The sequence below is a fragment of the Ranitomeya variabilis genome, chromosome 6, assembly GCF_051348905.1.
Source record: "Ranitomeya variabilis isolate aRanVar5 chromosome 6, aRanVar5.hap1, whole genome shotgun sequence".
Lineage (NCBI taxonomy): Eukaryota > Metazoa > Chordata > Amphibia > Anura > Dendrobatidae > Ranitomeya > Ranitomeya variabilis.
Window position 1 is genome coordinate 566,883,230 of NC_135237.1, and position 16,570 is coordinate 566,899,799.

The 16,570-nt window shown below is 44.9% G+C and overlaps 1 protein-coding gene across 1 annotated transcript in view; it reads right to left on the reverse strand.

Moving 5' to 3' along the window:
- The window catches only part of LOC143783098 (NACHT, LRR and PYD domains-containing protein 12-like), a 173,728-nt gene extending 164,844 nt beyond the window's left edge, over positions 1-8,884 (reverse strand). Inside the window, exon 1 of the mRNA XM_077271350.1 lies at positions 8,571-8,884. The gene's annotated coding sequence lies outside the window, so the exon portion shown is untranslated. The remainder of the gene's footprint in view (positions 1-8,570) is intronic.
- Positions 8,885-16,570: the final 7,686 nt, after the last annotated feature.

Sequence of the window (16,570 nt, forward strand, 5' to 3'; positions counted from 1 at the left end):
TACTGATTGTTTTGCTTCACGTCACTTGTTTTATCTATTGCATTATACTTGTGTCTTGTGCATAAATATGTGACACTTCAGATCTTGTATTATTCTATGCCTGATGAAGGGACCTAAGTAGTCTTGAAAGCTGCAATTTGTTACATCATGTTCAGTCAGCCATTAAAAGGTATCAACCACTGAGGACTCTAAAATTGTAATATTTTTCTATTTACTAGCTGACACTGTGCAAAGATATACATTTTTCCTGTAATAAATGGTTGCACATCCAATTGGAAGAGTGTTTCACGTGGGGTACCACAAGGCTCTGTCCTGGTCCCAGTAGTGTTAAATATTTTTATAAATGATCTAGATAAGGGATCTGAAGGTAAACTAATCAGATTTGCAGACAATGGAAAGCTGGAGGGATAGCTACGTCACAGATCGTACCGTCGTAGCGATCAAAGTGCCACTGTGTGACAGTACCTTAACACTAGAGAAGACAGAGAAAGGATTAAGAAGGATCTACATAAGCTTGAACAATGAGCAGCGACTAATAGAATGGTATTCAACAGGGGGAAATGCAAGATTCTACATCTGGGCAAGAAAAACAAAAATTACATTTATAGAATGGGAGGAATAGAACTAAGCAACAGCACATGTGAGACTTGGGTACACTAACAGATCACAGACTGCATATGAGTCAACAGTGTGATGCAGCAGCAAAAAAGGCAAACACAGTTCTAGGATGTATTAACCCCTTAACGACAGTCGATACACCTTTTAACGGCGGCAATTAAGGGTACTTATTGCCCAGCGCCACTGAGAAATAAGTGTATAGCGAGTCAGAATTTCTCCATGGTCTCAGCTCCCGGGGGTAGCTGAGACCCCAGAGAACATGATTTGGGTCAGTTTTTACCAACCCCAATGTTGCGATCGCCGTTGTTAATGGTATAACGGCGACTGAAAAAAAAGGCAGATTTTCCCTTTAATTTCTCCTCTGATGTGATTGCACATCAGAGGAGAGAGAAATAGGGTTCACTGATCCCCCGGTACCTCCGGTGTCCCTGCAACCCCCTGTGAAGTCCACCAGGACGCCAGCATCTTTTTCTGGGAGAAAATGGTGGGCGCATGCGTAGTGCGGCAGATCCGCCCACCAAGATCTACCGTCCGGCAACAATAGGACATTTTTCCTATTGGCTCATTTTGATCACTGTGACAGACCCTATCACAATGATCAAAATAAAAAAATAGTAAATCAACCCCCCCCTTTATCACCCCCCCCCTAGTAAAGCAAAAATAATAAAGGAAAAAACATTTATTTATTTCCATTATTCCATTAGGGTTAGAGTTGGGCTAAAGTGAGTTGAGCTAAAGTAAGGGTTAGGGATGGGATAAAGTTAGGGTTGGGTTAAAGTTAGAGTTAGGGTTGGGCTAAAGTTAGGGTTGTGCTAGGGTTAGAGTGGAGCTAGGGTTAGGGTTGAGGTTAGCGTTAGAGTTGGGGCTAGGGTTAGGGTGGGGCTAGGGTTAGGGCTGGGCTAAAGTTAGGGTTGGTTAGGGTTAGGTTTGTGGTTAGTGTTATCTTTAGGGTTGGGATTAGGGTTAGGGTTGGAGTAAGAATTGTGGGGGTTCCACTGTTTAGGTTCAAACGCGACATGGCGTCATCATTGCTTCCAGCCAATTTTGCATTCAAAAAGTCAAATGGTGCTCCCTCCCTTCTGAGCCTTGCCATGCACCCAAACAATGGCTTTTCCCCACATATGAGGTATCGGCATACACAGGAGAAATTGCACAACACATTCTATTGTCTGTTTTCTCCTTATACCCTTGTGAAAATAAAAAAAATGGTTCCAAAGTAAATTTTGGGGAAAATGGTGAAATGTTAATTTTTTCCTTCCACATTGCTTTAGTTCTTGTGAAGCATCTGAAGGGTTAATAAAGTTCTTTAATGTGGTTTTGCGCACCTGGTGGGTTGCAGTTTTTAGAATGGTGTCACTTTTGGGTATTTTCTGTTATATTAACCCCCAGACTCACTTCAAATGTTAGATGGTCCCTAAAAAGATGGTTTTGTAAATTTTGTTGGAAAAATGAGAAATCGCTGATCAACTTTTAACCCTTATAACGTCCTAACAAAAAAAAAATTATGATATGTTTCCTAAATTGTGCTGATGTAAAGTAGACATGTGGGAAATGTTATTTATTAACTATTTTTTGCGATATGACTCTCTGATTTAAGGGTACAAAAATTCAGTTTGAAAATTGCCAAATTTTCCAATTTTCTGGCCAAATTTCCGTTTTTTCATAAAGAATTGCAAGTTATACTGAATAAATTTTACCACTAACATGAAGAACAATATGTCATGAAAAAACAGTCTGAGAATCAGTGGGATCCGTTGAAGCGTTCCAGAGTTATAACCTCATAAAGTGACAGTGGTCAGAATTGTAAAAATTGGCCCGGTCATTAACCCTTTTCTGGCATTGGACGTACTATTCCGTCTGAATGACCTGGGACTTACTTCCTATGGATGGAACAGTACGTCACAGGCGATCAGCCACACTCACGGGGGGAGCGCGGCATATCGCGGCCGGGTGTCAGCTGATTCTCACAGCTGACACCAGACACTAAGTGCCAGGAGTGGTCATGGACCGCTCCCGGCACTTTAACCCCTGGAACACTGCGATCAATCAAGATCGCAGCGGTCTTGTGCTGGCAGAGGCATAGAGAAGCATCGCGCAGGGAGGAGGCTGTGCATTGTTCCAAGATCTGGGCAGGTAAGTGTTGCTGCCTTTTTTTCTGCTGTTGTAAATTGAATTTTTGGAGACCTTTAGTCTTTAGTGGCTTTGCTATTTAGGACAATGTAAAAAAGTAAAAATTAGCACTTGTAAAAATATTTTTTTTTCAATTCCTAAATAAAGAAAAAAATAAAAATTAATGTTTTTCCAATAAATACATTTGTTTATGTAAATAATAAAAAGAACAATAAAAGTACACATATTTAGTATCCCCGCGTGTGTAAGACCCGACCCATAAAACTGTCCCACTAGTTAACCCCTTTAGTGAACCCCATAAAAAAAGGCAAAAAACAATGCTTTATCATCATTCTGCCGAACAAAAAGTGGAATAAGATGCAAAAATGATACCACTGAAAACGTCACCTTGTTCCGCAAAAAACGAGCCGCCATACAGCTCCATCAGCGAATAAGTAAAAAAGTAGATTAAAGCGATGCAAAAACTACTTATTTTTAATATAAAATAGTTTTTATTGTATAAAAGCGCCAAAACATAAAAAAATGATATAAATGAGGTTTCGCTGTAATCGTACTGACCCGAAGAATAAAACTGCTTTATCAACTTTACCACAACCAAAACTGTATAAACACCCCCCAAAAGAAATGCATGAATTGCTGTTTTTTGTTTATTCTGCCTCCCAAAAATCGTAACAAAAAGCGAAAAAATGTCATGCGCCCAAAAATGATACCCATAAAAACGTCAATTCGTCCTGCAAAAAACAAGACCTCACATGACCGTGTGGACCAAAATATGGAAAAATTATAGCTCTCAAAATGTGGTGATGCAAAGGGTTAGAGGTAGGGTTAGGGCTAAATTTAGGGTTAGGGTTGGGATTAGGTTTAGGGGTGTGTTTGGATTATGGATCGGGTTGGGATTAGGGTTAGGGGTGTGTTTGGATTAGGGCTGTAGTTAGAATTGGGGGTTTCCACTGTTTAGGGACATCAGGGGCTCTCCAAACGCAGCATGGCGTCCGATCTCAATTCCAGCCAATTCTGCATTGAAAAAGTCAAATGGCGCTCCTTCCGTTCCGAGCTCTGCGGTGCGCCCAAACAGTGGTTTACCCACCACATATGGGGTATCAGCGTACTCAGGACAAATTGGACAACAACTCTTGGTGTCCAATTTCTCCTGTTACCCTTGCTAAAATAAAAAAAATTGTATCTGAAGTACATTTGTGAAAAAAAAGTTAAATGTTAATTTTTTTTAAACATTCCAAAAATTCCTGTGAAACACCTGAAGGGTTAATAATCTTCTTGAATGTGGCATTGAGCACCTTGAGATGTGCAGTTTTTAGAATGGTGTCACACTTGGGCATTTTCTATCATATAGACCCCTCAAAGTGACTTCAAATGTGATGTGGTCCATAAAAAAAATGGTGGTGTAAAAATGAGAAATTGCTGGTCAAATTTTAACCCTTATAACTCCCTAACAAAAACAAATTTAGTTCCTTAATTGTGCTGATGTAAAGTAGACATGTGGGAAATGTTACTTATTAAGTATTTTGTGTGATATATCTCAGTGATTTAAGGGCATACAAATTCAAATTTGGAAAATTGCGAAATTGTTGCCAACATTTTTCACAAATAAATGCAAGTAATATCGAAGAAATTTTACCACTATCATGAAGTACAATATATCACAAGAAAACAGTGTCAGAATTCCCGGGATCCATGGAAGCGTTCCAGAGTTATTTTCCGCAAAATTTCCGTATATACTCGAGTATAAGCCGAGATTTTCAGCCCAAATTTTTGGGCTGAAAGTGCCCCTCTCGGCTTATACTCGAGTCACGGTCGGCGGGTGAGGGGGAGAGAGGTCTGTCATATACTCACCTGCTTCCGGGGCTCCTGGCGCTCCCCCTGCCTGTCCCATGGTCTTCGGGTGCCGCAGCTCTTCCCCTGTTCAGCGGTCACGTGGGACCGCTCATTAAAGTTATGAATATGGACTCCACTCCCATAGGGGCGGAGCCGCATATTCATTTCTCTAATGACGGTAACGGTGGCCGCTGACAGAGGAAGAGGCTGCGGCACCCGGAGACCATCTGTCCGGGATAAGGAGCCAGGGACGCCGGGAGCAGGTGAGTATTACATATTTACCTGTTCACGTTCCACACACCGGGCGCCGCTCCATCTTCCCGTCCTCTTGCTCTGACTGTTCAGGTCAGAGGGCGCGATGATGTACTAATCTGCGCGCCACCCTCTACCTGAACAGTCAGTGCGGAGAGACGCCGAGACGGGACGCTGAGGAGCTGCGGGCAGCAAGAGAGGTGAGTATGTCTTTTTTTTTTTATTGCAGCAGCAGCATTATATATTGCACAGATTTATATGGAGCATCTATGGGGCAATAATGAACGGTGCAGAGCATTCTATATGGCACAGCTATATATGGATCATCTATGGGGCAATAATCAACGGTATGGAGCATTCTATATGGCACAGCTTTATATTGAGCATCTTATGGGGCAATAATGAACAATATGGAGCATTATATATGGCACAGCTTTATATGGAGCATCTATGGGGCAATAATGAACAGTATGGAGCATTATATGTGGCACAGTTTTATATGGAGCATCTTATGGGGCCATAATGAAATGTATGGAGCATTATATGTGGCACAGCTTTATATGGAGCATCTTATGGGGCAATAATGAACGGTATGGAGCATCTATTTTTATTTTTGAAATTCACCGGTAGCTGCTGCATTTTCCTCCCTAGGCTTATACTCGAGTCAATAAGTTTTCCCAGTTTTTTGTGGCAAAATTAGGGGGGTCGGCTTATACTCTGGTCGGCTTATACTCGAGTATATACGGTAATAAACATGCTGCGTTTCTTTCCGCAGTGCTTTTCTGTAGCGGAAAAAAATGCGGCATGGGCACAACAATTGCGGAATGCCTTTAAAAATAATGGGATGCTTTATGTAAGCGTTTTTTAAGCGTTTCCACAGTGGAAAAACGCTTAAAAAACGCAAAAAATATGCAACGTGGGCACATAGCCTTACAGTTATTATAATCCATAGTTTGCCAATCTGTTATGTTACAGTACTTATTATATGACAGCAACAAATCAGATTTATAAAGATAAAGAAACCAAACCTAGGCCGGAAAATATTGTTAGGATGTTCTGAAAGATGTTCCATAGATAAGATGTTCTCACAGAAATTATTATAGGTAACTAATGATTTGTTTGTTGTAATTATTACTAGTGATGGGCGAGCGTGCTCAGCACTGCTTGGTACTCGATCAAGCATCCTGGTGATCGGCACTGCTCGGTACTCGATTGAGAATCCTCGTGCTCAAGATGTTCGGTACTCGATCAAGCATCCTGGCGCTCGGCACTGTTTGGTCTCAAACGAGAATCTTGGTGCTTGAGATGTCCGGTACTCGATTGAGCCTCCTGGTGCTCAAGATGTTCGATACTCGATCGAGCATCCTGTTGCTCAAGATGTTCAGTATTCGATCGAGCATCCTGGTACTCGAGATGTACGATGCTTGAGCAAGCATCTTGGCGCTCGAGATGTACAATACTCGATTGAGCATCCTGGTGCTCGAGATGTTTGGTACTCGATCGAGCCTCCTGGTGCTCGAGATGTTCAGTACTCGATCAACCATCCTGGAGCTTGAGATGTTCGGTACTCGATCGAGCATCCTGGTGCTCGAGATGTTGGATGCTTGATCAAGCATCTTGGTGCTCGAGATGTACAATACTAGATTGAGCATCCTGGTGCTCAAGACGTTCGGTACTCGATTGACCATCCTGGAGGTCGGGATGTTCAATACTTGATCGAGCCTCCTGGTGATCGAGATTATCATACCGCTGCTGCCGCCTCCCCAGTCCTGTCTTACTTACCTGTCTTCGGCGTCCCGGCGCGCCTCTCCTTCTGCAGCGTCTCTCCCTCCACGCTCGCTCCCGGCCTCTGCTTCTCGTGCGCGCGCGCATACCAGATTCAGTGCTGCGCGTGTGCACTTATGATCTTCTGTCGGCACTCCTCTTCGTCTCTTCTATGGTTCTGGAGGACTAGTACCCGGGAGTCGGTCCTCCTTATTGTCCTTTCTATGGTTCTGGAGGTCTGTTACCCGGAAGTGCTACCCTGCCTTTAGGTATTTAAACTGCTTCCTGCCGTTCCTCTGTGCCTGGTTATCATTTGTTCCTTCAGGTGTTCCTGGCCGCTCTTAGTCTCTGTGTAGTTCGTTTTCCCTCTGACTTTGGGTTTATCCTGTCTTTCCTGTATCCTGCTAGCCTCTGCGTTCCCTCAGTTCCTCTGCCAGTCCCTGCACTGCTGCAGTTTACCCATCAGTCCTGTGTCTCTTCAGTACTCACCTATCCTGTGGTCCTACTATCTCCGCCTCTTCTTTGTCTTCTCCCGTCAGGGCCTGCCCCTAACTCTCCCTGTATAGGGGGCGGTCTATCTGGTCAGCTTGTCCGTGAGGGGTTCGTCGTCGTGGTCTAGAGGGTCCACTTCCCGTTTTCCCTCTTTGAATCGTCACTCACAATAGGACTGCACTCGGATGACATCTGAGTGCTGCCTGATTCTTAGAGCATAACAGAGATGTTCGGTACTCGATTGACCATCCTGGAGCTCGAGAAGTTCGGTACTCGATCAAGCATCTTGGCGCTCGAGATGTACAATACTAGATTGAGCATCCTGGTGCTCGAGATGTTTGGTACTCGATCGAGCCTCCTGGTGCTCGAGACGTTCGGTACTCAATTGACCATCCTGGAGCTCGGGATGTTCAATACTCGATCAAGCATCCTGGTGCTCGAGATGCTCAGTACTCGATCAGCCCCCCATTTTTCGCGGCTGATTTTCAGCCACTAAACATGTGGGGTTGCCTGCCAATCACGGTAATTACATAGCCATTTTCCTTTTTCCTCCCTTTCTTCCATCAGCCGGATGGAACAGGACGAGTTGTAGTTTTGAATAACAGCATTCATTGTATTGTATAATGTTCTGAAAAACAGTACAAAACAATTTCCGACTGTGATGAAAGTGTGAAAAAAAATATTTGGCTATTATTAGGTTTTGTTTTTAGAGTGGTAAAAATGATCGAGCAACACAATTCTCTAGATATTAATCAAAACATGGCAGCTGATTGTCACTGGCAAAATCTTGCTCCCGCATAGTACCGGATTTCCGCCACTGCAGGGTTTTTCCAGCCCCATTGTGTCCCATCTGCCTTTAGGGTACTGTCACACAGTGGCACTTTGATCGCTCCGACAGCACGATCCGTGACGTTGCAGCGTCGCTTGATTATCGCTCCAGCGTCGTAGACTGCGGTCACACTTTGCAATGCACGGCGCTGGAGCGATAATTTCGTGACGTAGTTGCGATGTAGAAGTCATACGGGACATTGGGAATATCGTGCACACCTTTGTCACACGATGCAATCATGCCGCCACAGCGGGACACTTGACGACGAAATAAAGTTTCAAACGATCTGCTACGACGTACGATTCTCAGCGGGGTCCCTGACCGCAGTAGCGTGTCAGACACAGCGATATCGTAACTATATCGCTGGAACGTCACGGATCGTGCCGTTGTAGCGACCAAAGTGCCACTGTGTGACAGTACCCTTATTCCAATTGTTTCAGCCTCATCGACACCTGGAGACAATATAAAAACCCAGAACCAAATTCTCACGACTCTTCTCTGCTCTTTCACTGGACTTTTCCGATGGGTTTCCCCCACTCTGGGACATGTTACCCCAAAATAAAAGACTCCACCATCATCTAAACCCTGAATCCCCTCTCCAGATTTGCTTCCACCCCTGCGTCCACCACGTATGAACAGCTCCTTCTCTCACCTTCAGCCGTCTTCCCTCGTAGACTGTGAGACTGGTAAGGGCAGACGGAGCTAACAGGTTGGAGCAAACGAGTTGACCGTCTGACACAAAAGTCTGATACATCACGTAGACAAGTTCTTCAATGAAATGAAAATCCCATCACCTATAGGAAAGCAGAAAGAAGGGGGCGAAACTGTTCCAGCCACATTCTTCTAGGTATTCAAAGACTTAACCCTATAAAGTAGAAGTAACTTTCTCTTTCCGTCTTCCTGCTAAAATTTCACTTTTTTTTTCTGGCTGCGACTATATATTGCGAAACACCACCGGCACGGAGGATACGCTCATGCTAGGAGTGTTGTGGGGCAGCTTGGTGACAAAACACCGCGCAAGTACAGAGGCCATTATTACCACTCAGATATTATTTCATCCTTTCACCCCCCAAGGCTGTTTTCTTCATGACCGGGCCAAATTTTACAATTTTACAATTTAAGAAGAAATTACAGAAACATAATTTTTAATGCATATTAAAATAAATAAATATCATCTCTACGTTGACCTGTAAATGGTGTAAAAAAAAGCGAGATTGTTTTTTCTCCATTAAACCTATAAAAATGTAATAATAAAAATATAATGCTGAGGCCGTGTTCACACAATGTACCGTAAATGCAGCATTTTTTTCTATTACATGTTTTCTGCAGGTGTCCACACCACGTGCTATAATGACAATCTTCTCTAATTATTGTGTCCTTTCTGTGTTCTTTAAGGGTATGTTTCCACGTTCAGGAAACGCTGCGTTTTTGACGCTGCGTTTTTCTGCTGCGTCAAAAACGCAGCGTCCAGATGTTACAGCATAGTGGATGGGATTTTATGAAATCCAGACTCCACTATGCGTTTAAAAACGCATGCGTTGTGCGTTTTTTCAAAACGCTGCATGTTGCTACTATGAGCAAAACACGCAAGTACACCGCAGGTGACCTGCCAGTGACCTCAGGTGCAGTTTTGGTCAGGATTTTACTTGCATAAAATCCTGACCAAAGACTGATGCAATCCTGAACGTGGAGACATACCCTAGGCCTTTTCCCCCTTGTTTGATGGGTTTCTGGTGCTGATATGGAGCCACGTTTTTAATGTGGTTCTTACTAGTACAGAAAAGCTTTGATTCTGCCCTTAAAAATGCAACAGCGGTTCTTTTTTTGCATGCATTTTTTTCAAGCTCTACACAGAACCTTAAAGAGACAAAATGCACCAAAATCAGCAGCGTCTTTAGCCCGAGGATGGAGATTTCATGGGATCACATCTGGAGCGCCCCCAGTAGGGCAATGGGGTACTCGGTACCGGGTCCTTCGGTTCTCAGTGGGGATGTCACGGTGGCTGACCCGGTCCATGGCCCTAGGGAGGTCCGTTGTGAATGGGGGAAAGGTCTTTAAAGGGATAATGTTCGTGACGCCACCTGTGGTATTTGGTCAGGGTGACCGACGCTGCTAGGGGTCCGCTGGGGTGATGTTATGGCAGCTAGATGGTATACTTTCCCACAGGTGAAGTGTATCCCCAGGGCTTCCCTGAGTGTGGATGGTGAATGGTGTAAGGTGCAGTGAAGAACGAGGACACAAGGTTGCAGTCTCTTTACCTTTACTGAAGGCTTCGGCATCCACAGTCCAGGGTACAGACCACAGGGTAGGCAGAGTCCGGCCGGTCTGAAGGCAAATCCAGAGTCCCCTTATCCAGGTGGAAATCAGTAGCCTTCCTCTAGAGCCTGGGTGTTGTAGTACCTCCCTGCTGAGCTTCTCGGTAAAGGTACCGTCACACTAAGCGACGCTGCAGCGATAGCGACAGCGATGCCGATCGCTGCAGCGTCGCTGTTTGGTCGCTGGAGAGCTGTCACACAGACCGCTCTCCAGCGACCAACGATGCCGAGGTACCCGGGTAACCAGGGTAAACATCGGGTTGCTAAGCGCAGGGCCGCGCTTAGTAACCCGATGTTTACCCTGGTTACCAGCGTAAAATGTAAGTACATACTTACATGCGTCCCCCGGCGTCCGCTTCCTGTAATGACTGAGCGCCGGCAGTAGCAGGGCACAGCGGTGACGTCACCGTTGTGCTGTGCTTTCACTTTCAATTTGCGGCGCTCAGTCAGTGTGGGAAGCGGACGCCGGGGGAAGCATGTGAGTATGTAGTGTTTGTTTTTTTTTATATTTTACGCTGGTAACCAGGGTAAACATCGGGTTACTAAGCGCGGCCCTGCGCTTAGTAACCCGATGTTTACCCTGGTTACCAGTGTAAAATATCGCTGGTATGGTTGCTTTTGCTGTCAAACACGGCGATACACGGCGACCTAGCGACCAAATAATGTGCAGACCTTCTAGCAGCGACCAGCAATTTCACAGCGGGATTCTGATCGCTGCTGCGTGTCAAATACAGCGATATCGCTCCCTAGGACGCTGCAACGTCACAGATCGCTGGCGACGTTGCTTAGTGTGACGGTACCTTAAGGTCCTCACAACTGATGTTGGTGTTCTAGATGTTATCTCTCTTTCTCTCTCTATCTCATTCAGATGGAATGGATAGGACAAAACCCGTATGACTGATGGCCTGAGGCTTTTTACAGGGACTCTAGCACGCCCCAGCCCCCACAAGTTGCCACCGTGCCTCCTGGGTATAAGGTCGGGCAACTAATATGAACTAGCTGTCCTGCCGGTCTCTGAAGTAAAGCGTAGAGATCCTTACTCCCTCGGTATTCTGGCTACCGGATTCCTGCGCCTCAGAAAGGAGGCAGCCTTTAGCAGGGCAGAACTCCTTCTGGATTCCTCTCCTTTTTGCTATGACTTTGTTTCTCACTCGCTATAAGACAATTCCCTTCTAATGTCTCTTTCTTAGGATGCTGCGGCACGTGGGGCAGGCGCAGCTCCATGGTCTTCTGTCTAGGCCTCTGACAGGATCCCACCCCTGTCAGGGACCCGCTACCTGAGAGGAGCTCAGATAGCAGCTAACTGGGTGAAGCCCAGCTCGCTTCTGACTAACTTTCTATCCAGCCCACCAGTTTTACCTAATTGTGAGGAGTGCCCTAATAGATAGGAGCGTAGCTCCCCCTGGCGGCCTGGAGTGTGAGGTGTGTTGTGTGGTTTGTGATACCTGGTAAAGAGATCTCCTTTATTGCCTTCAGACGTAACATCACTCCCCCTGGTGGAAGAATGGCAGTACTGCAATGACCAGGACTCTGGGTGTTGCACATCCACGTCACTTTGACTTTTAGGCCATGTTCACATGTAGCGTACACCCAGATGCAGTCTACTATGTCTGAGTGTCTGCCTCCAGTAGGCGTACATGCCTGAAAATGTGAGCGTACACGTTGACTCTATCGGAAACATTATAGTCTATGGCCCTGTCGGCGCAAACGTCCAAATCTCGCTTTGCAGGGGGTTCGATCGCAATCCCTGACGGAGGCTTACAAACGGGCAAAATCGCAATGTGAAAGGAGCCTAAGGGGAAAAAGAATAAAAAATTACAGCAAAAAATGCAATCATTTTGGCCCCCTCTGACATCTCATCCTGCAGGGTGTGGTCAACATTTGCATCATTTATCCCGCTTTCTGTTCTGTTAAACAATGATGGCGAACCTTCTATTCTAGAGACCGAGTGCACAAACTGCAACCCAAAACTCACTGATTTATAGCAAAGTGCCAACACGGCAATGTAACCTGAACACTGAGGTCTTAGGTTAGAAAAAACAACTTGTACATTAGAGCTCTATAAATTCTATAGCAAAGAGCTTGTAAGCGCTGCACTCCAAGTCTAAGATACCGGCCACAGGTCGGTTTTGTCCTTGAGGGTGGAGAGGGTTTTTAATCAAAAGTAAAATTGCAAAGTGGTTTGTTTTTACAACCTCTTTGCAATTGTAACCCTTTATCATGATGAAAATAACCCTTTAAGCATGGGATGTCAAACTCAAATACACAGAGGGCCAAAGTTAAAAGCTTGTACAATGTCGCGGCCAACCTTGATATTTGTTAAAAAAAAATGTCTACAAAATGTCTACAATTGAGGAAGTTTTTCCATAGAAAATACACTGAATAACTTTTGAAATTACAATGGAATAATATAATATGTGATGTCACAGCTGTATAAGCATATGGCCAAATGGCCTAATATAAATATGTAAAGGTTAAAAAACCTTGAATAAAACAGATAAAGAAGTATGATGCAAACAAAAGTGCCCCCACGGTATGATACAACCACAGTGAATTCCTCCACAGTACCCTCCACATGCCCAGTATGATGATGCTACTGTGGCCCCCTTCCTCAATCCCCCCAACAAAGAATGGTGACCCCATCACAGTATGATTCTCCAACTGTAGTCCCCAAACAGCCCTCCATACAGTATAATGACCCCATATATTGCTTCACATTGTATAATGGCTCCACATAGTCCTCCATACAGTCTAATGGGCCCCACATAATACTCCATATAGTGTAATGGGCCTCACATTGTCCTCCTTACAGTGTAATGGGCCTCACATAGGCCTCTATACAGTGTAATGGGCCCCACATAGTCCTCAATGCAGTGTAATGGGCCTCACACAGTTCTTCGTACAGTGTAATGGGTTCCACAAAGTCCTCCTTACAGTATAATGGGTCCTACATTGTCCTCCAAACAATGTAGTGGGCCTCACATAGTCCACCATACAGTGTAATGGGCCCCACATAGTCCTCAATGCAGGCTAATGGGCCTCACACAGTCCTTCGTACAGTGTAATGGGTCCAACAAAGTCCTCCATACAGTATAATGGGCCCTACATTGTCCTCCAAACAATGTAATGTTCCTCACATAGTCCACCATACAGTGTAATGGGCCCCACATAGTCCTCAATGCAGTGTAATGGGCCTCACACAGTCCTTCGTACAGTGTAATGGGTCCCACAAAGTCCTCCATACACTATAATGGGCCCTACATTGTCCTCCAAACAGTGTAATGGGCCTCACATAGTTCTCCATACAGTGTAATGGGCCCAACATAATGCTGTATGGACTATAACGGAGTCCTGCATTGCCTTCAATACAATATAATGGGCCAACAGAGTCCTCCATAAAGTATAATGGTTCCAGTTACTGCCTCCTACAGTATAATGGCCCCACAGATTTCCATACAGTATAATAGTCCCCACATAGTGCTCCATACAGTATAATGACCAGACATAGTGCTCCATACATTATAATCGCTCCACATGATGCTCCATGTAGTATAATTGCTCCACATGATGCTTCAAACACTATAATGGGACCCACATAATCCTCCATACAGTATAATGGCCCACATGATGGTCCCTACAATTTAATGGCCCCACATAGTCCTCCATACAGTGTAATGGGCCCCTCATAGTCCTCCATACAGTGTAATGTGTTGTGAATTCTGTTCTCGAACTCCCTCCGGTGGTTATGAATGGTACTTCGTTGAGTTCTGTCCATGGACTCCCTCTGGTGGCTGTGAGTGTAGCTGCTGGCTCTGAGGTTTCTTCCTCAGCTGACCTCGTTTAGTTCTAGGCTGCTGCTCTATTTAACTCCACTTAGATCGTTACTTGAAGCCAGCTGTCAATGTTCTAGTACTGGTTCATTTCTCTCTTGGATCTTTCAGATGACCTGTCTACTCCAGCAAAAGCTAAGTCCCTGCTAGCTTATTTGTTTACCACTGTTTTTTTGTCCAGCTTGCTATCATGATTTTGCCCCGCTAGCTGGAAGCTCTGGGATGCAGAGTGGCACCTCCACGCCGTGAGTCGGTGCGGGGGTCTCTTTTGCACACTCTGCGTGGTTTTTTGGTAGTTTTTTATGCTGACCGCAAAGATACCTTTTCTACCCTCAGTCTGTTTAGTTAAGTCTGGCCTCCTTTGCTGAAACCTATTTCATTCCTGTGTTTGTGACTTCCATCTTAACTCACAGTCAATATTTGTGGGGGGCTGCTTATTTCTTTGGGGAATTTCTCTGAGGAAAGTTAGGCTTTATTTTCTATATTTAGGGGTAGTTAGCTCTTAGGCTGTGAAGAGGCGTCTAGGCAGAGTCAGGTACGCTCCACGGCTATTTCTAGTTGTTTGTGATAGGATTAGGGGTTGCGGTCAGCAGAGCTCCCACTTCCCAGAGCTTGTCCTGTATTACTAGTTTGCTCATCAGGTCATTCCTAGTGCTCCTAACCACCAGGTCATCATAACAGTACAGCTGGCCCGTAAAGTGTTAATGCATCTCAATAGAGGGATAAGAGAAGTTCTGAGACCATTTTTTTTTTTTCCTCTGCAGCGTGTTTTGTTTTTCTTTTCCCCTAAATCTCTGGGTGGTTCAGGACACAGGTGTAGATATGGACATTCAAGGTCTGTCCTCTTGTGTGGATCAACTCACTGCAAGAGTACAAGGCATTCAAGATTATGTAGTTCAGAACCCGATGTTAGAACCCAGAATTCCAATTCCTGATTTGTTTTCTGGGGATATATCTAAGTTCCTGAATTTCAAAAATAATTGTAGACTGTTTTTTGCTTTGAAACCCCGCTCCTCTGGTGACCCCATTCAGCAAGTAAAAATCATTATTTCTTTGCTACGTGGCGACCCTCAAGACTGGGCATTTTCCCTTGCGCCAGGAGATCCTGCATTGCGTAATGTAGATGCGTTTTTTCTGGCGCTTGGGTTGCTTTATGATGAACCAGATTCAGTGGACAAGGCAGAGAAAATCTTGCTGGCTTTGTGTCAGGGTCAGGATGAAGCGGAGGTATATTGTCAGAAGTTTAGAAAGTTGTCTGTGCTTACTCAGTGGAATGAGTGTGCCCTGGCGGCAGTTTTCAGAAAGGGTCTTTCTGAAGCCCTTAAGGATGTTATGGTGGGATTCCCCACGCCTGCTGGTCTGAGTGAGTCTATGTCCTTGGCCATTCAGATCGATCGACGCTTACGTGAGCGCAAAACTGTGCACCATTTGGCGGTATCTTCTGAGCAGAGGCCTGAGCCTATGCAATGTGATAGGACCTTGACCAGAGCTGAACGGCAAGAATACAGACGTCAGAATGGGCTGTGTTTTTACTGTGGTGACTCCACTCATTTTATCTCTGATTGTCCTAAACGCACTAAGCGGTTCGCTAGGTCTGCCACCATTGGTACGGTACAGCCAAAACTTCTTTTGTCCGTTACTCTGATCTGCTCTTTGTCGTCCTATTCTGTTATGGCATTTGTGGATTCAGGCGCTGCCCTGAATTTGATGGACTTGGAGTTTGCCAGGCGCTGTGGTTTTTTCTTGGAGCCTTTACAGTATCCTATTCCATTGAGAGGAATTGATGCTACGCCTTTGGCCAAGAATAAGCCTCAGTACTGGACTCAATTGACCATGTGCATGGCTCCTGCACATCAGGAGGATATTCGCTTTTTGGTGTTGCATAATCTGCATGATGTGGTCGTTTTGGGTTTGCCATGGCTACAGGTCCATAATCCAGTATTGGATTGGAAATCAATGTCTGTATCCAGTTGGGGTTGTCAAGGGGTACATGGGGATGTCCCATTGTTGTCAATTTCATCTTCCCATCCTTCTGAAGTCCCTGAGTTCTTGTCAGATTACCGGGATGTATTTGATGAGCCCAAATCCAGTGCCCTACCTCCTCATAGGGATTGCGATTGTGCTATTAATTTGATTCCTGGTAGTAAGTTTCCGAAGGGCCGACTGTTCAATTTATCTGTGCCAGAACATGCCGCTATGCGGAGTTATGTAAAGGAGTCCTTGGAGAAAGGGCATATTCGCCCGTCGTCGTCACCGTTGGGAGCAGGGTTTTTTTTTGTGGCCAAGAAGGATGGTTCTCTGAGACCTTGTATAGATTACCGCCTTCTCAATAAAATCACCGTCAAATTTCAGTACCCCTTGCCGTTACTGTCTGATTTGTTTGCTCGTATTAAGGGGGCTAGCTGGTTCACCAAGATAGATCTTCGAGGGGCGTATAATCTTGTGCGTATTAAACAGGGCAACGAATGGAAAACAGCATTTAATACGCCAGAGGGTCATTTTGAGTA